Consider the following 3770-nt stretch of genomic DNA (forward strand, 5'->3'; position numbering starts at 1 on the left):
AACATGGGGTTCTAAATGCTCAAAGTGATCTAAAGAAGGTAGATAGATACTTATAGTAATGAATGAACTAAAAGAATTAAGCGAGCAATAACATCTTATGGCTTTCAATCAGCATTTGTTAGGGAGATGGTAAAGACATGGGCATATAGCAATTAGGATACCCCACAAGACTGGCTTTAATTAGTTTCAGCAGCATTGGATAATAGGCCACAATTCGCATGGAAATGTTCTTTGAAAGGAGAGACACAAATTTTAGAACATCAGGGGAAAGCAAAAGGACTTGGGATTTCCCAAGATCAAATTCTTGGTGAGGGCACTGTGCTTACCCACAGGCTCAAGTTCTTTATGATTAACAATTCATGTCCCTATACCACAAGGAAGACTGAAATGCTTGGGACAGGATCCAAAAACCAAGAAAATGAATTGAATCATATATCAGGGTTAAAAAGATTTAGAGAGAACACTTTAGTGACTTTTAACAAATATTAACTAAGGATAAATAAATAGTAATATCATACCCAGAATCTAAAAAATACTTATTGAATCTCTGGCTTTTGAAAATGCAAACTTAGAATGAAAAAAAGATACTTGGCCCTTTAAAGTTTAAATCATCATCAATGGATGATTGAATCCTGCATACGATGAAATTGAGACATTTAATATAATAATAAATATTAAAAAGGAGAAATAATTTCCAAAAGTATGAGGAGACATCCAAATGGCAAATGTTTTAATTGTGGTATGATATAATATTTGAGAAGGGATTATTGGCAAGGAATTCCTAGAAATAATGTCTTATCTAGGAATATCAAAAATAAAAGGAATCAACCTTCTGGATTATGTAGAAGGTGTGGTAAAGGCTGACATTGAACCAATGAATGTAGATCAACAAAAGACAGACAAAATATCACTGGAAAAATTTTTGGGAGGATCTCTCACAGTTCCCCAAGTCACAAGTGGCCCAGTCATTCCCAGTGACTGTGGGGGACATGTGTCACCAGGAAAATTTAAAAATCCAGTGCCTTCTGTAAAAAAACATACTGTTCTGGATGATGGAATAAACATGGAGGATGAATCAACAATTCCAATAGAAAATAGGAAATGTATATTCTGTCAGATTTCTACGAATGATCAAAGACCAATGCTAATTGTGGGTTTGATAGACATGGGTGTTGAATCTTGATATCCAAATTTGCCTCTTCAAGTGGCGGATGTACAATTCGTCAGAATTGTAATGCTATCTCAAGTGAAAAAAAGCACAATATTGATTGAGTGCATAGGAGAGCAAGGAAGGCTGAGGCCATCTGTGGATAATATTGCAGTGAATTTATGGGGTTGTGACCTGCTGCAGCAATGGATTACTTAGATTAACATTCCTGAAGTTCCAGAAACTCATAATTCTGGGAAGGATATTATATGTTGATATACACAAAGGTCATTAGTCATTCTGGCTGTACAAGAAAACAAAGCAATTTGCAAGCCTTCAGAGGTATCAACAGCCCTACCTTTAAAATGGTTAACTGAGAAACCAATATGAGTTAAACAATGTCATTTAACAGAAGACAAATTGTAGGCTTTAGAAAACTAGTACAGGAGCAACTAGATGCTCATCATATTGAAAAATAAACCAGTCTTTGGAATTCTCTTGTATTTGTTGTTAAAAAGAAATCTGGTAAATGGAGAATGGTGACAGATCTAAAGGCTGTCAACAAGGACATTCAACCAATGGACTCTCTACCATCTGAAATTCCTCTCTTATCTCTATTTTCAAAAGGGTGCCCTCTTATAGTTATTGATTTCAAGATTGTTTCTTCACTGTACATTTACAAGACAAGGACAGAGAAAAATTTGCATTCACAGTGTCTACTTATAATAATTTTCAGCCTACTAGGAAATACCTGTGGACCATCCTCCCGCAGGGGATGTTTAATAGCTCTACCCTGTGAAAAAAACTTTGTAAGTCAGCCATTGGAAATAATACATAAACAACTTCCTAAATTTGTAATTTACCATTACATAGATAATTTTACTGATTCAAAATTAAATACTTTAGGAAGAATGTTTGAAGAAGTAAAGAAATATTTGCCCAAATGGGAATTACAAATTGCTCCTAAAAAGATACAGAAAGGATCCTTCGCGCCTTCCCTGCACGGCCCCTGTTCTTCCTCCTCCTCTGGTCAGCCAGATAGTGCTGCGCGGGCCCAGCCGCCTTCTCTGCCCACCAGACCCCGATGAGCCGACATGTTGGTGATACCTCCCTGGCTGAGTGAAGAGGAAGAGGCACTGCAGAAGAAATTCAACAAGCTCAAGAAGAAGAAAAAAGCCTTGCTGGCCCTGAAGAAGCAAAATAGAAGCGGCATGGCGAGCCAGGGTGGCGACAAACGCTCCTTATCGGAGCAGCCTGTGGTGGACACTGCCACAGCAACAGAACAGGCCCAGCAGCTGGTGAAGTCGGGAGCCATCAGTGCCATCAAGGCAGAAACCAAGAACTGAGGCTTCAAACGTTCTCGGACCCTCGAGGGGAAGTTAAAGGACCCTGAGAAGGGCCCTGTCCCCACTTTCCAGCAGTTCCAGAGGAGCCTATCTGCTGACGAGGACCTGCAGGAGTCATCCAGACGTCCCCAGAGGAAATCTCTCTATGAAAGCTTTGTGTCTTCTAGTGTTCGGCTGCGGGAGCTGGGACCAGATGGAGAAGAAGCAGAGGGCCCCGGGGCTGCTGATGGCCCACCTCGAGGCTTTGACTGGAGCTATGAAGAACACGGTGGTGCCCGCTCCTCAGCCTCCCCTCCCCGAAGCCACAGCCGGGACCGAAGTCATGAGAGGAGCCGAGATAGGGACCGGGCCAAAGACCGCGACAAAGATCGGGATCGAGACAGAGACCGCAACAGAGACAAAGACCGTGACAGAGACTGAGACAAAGATAAAGACCGGGATCGAGACAGAGACCGGGAGCGAGGCAGGGAGCGGGAGCGAGAGGGCTCTTTCCGCAGGTCAGACTCGTTCCCCGAGAGGGCCACTCGGAAGGGGAACAGTCTGTATGTGTATGGAGAGGACATGACGCCCACCCTCCTCCGAGGGGCCTTCTCTCCCTTTGGAAACATCATCGACCTCTCCATGAACCCACCCAGAAACTGTGCCTTTGTCACCTATGAGAAGATGGACTCTGCGGATCAGGCTGTGGCTAAGCTCAACGGAACCCAGGTGGAATCCGTGCAGCTCAAAGTCAACATAGCCCGCAAACAGTCCACGCTGGACGCTGCTACCGGCATGTCGGTCTGGGGCTTCCTCGCCGTCCAGAACAGCGCTAAGGGCTGCCACCGGGACAAGAGGGCCCAGATTGTGTACAGTGACAATCTGTAGGAAACCTTTGTGGATGGCTTCTAGGACATGAAGCTGGATTCCTTGTGCCTCATATGCCCCCAAGCTGGTCACAGTAAAATACTGGGGCAGAAGCTCAAAAAAAAAAAAAAAAAAAAAAAAAAAAATCAAAAAAAAAAAAAAAAAAAAAAAAACCAGAAAGGAGATTCTGTCAATTAGAACACAAAAGGCATAAATTAGGAAAGACTGATTATGACTATTAATGATTTTCAAAGGTTTTTAGGACAAGCAGCTGTTGAGATAATGCCTCATCTAATAGTTCATTTAAACAAAACCTTAGAGGGTGACAAAGACTTAAATAGTCTCAGGGAATTCACAGCTGAAAAGAAATTGACTGTCCTTGAAGAAAAATTACAGGAGGCACATGTGGATAGGGTGAATCCAAATTTTAA

The 3770-nt window shown here is 42.2% G+C and overlaps 1 pseudogene; it reads left to right on the forward strand.

Moving 5' to 3' along the window:
- Positions 1-2240: 2240 nt before the first annotated feature.
- LOC101996042 lies at positions 2241-3369 on the forward strand (annotated as a pseudogene).
- Positions 3370-3770: the final 401 nt, after the last annotated feature.

This window comes from Microtus ochrogaster, chromosome 19 (assembly GCF_000317375.1).
Source record: "Microtus ochrogaster isolate Prairie Vole_2 chromosome 19, MicOch1.0, whole genome shotgun sequence".
Lineage (NCBI taxonomy): Eukaryota > Metazoa > Chordata > Mammalia > Rodentia > Cricetidae > Microtus > Microtus ochrogaster.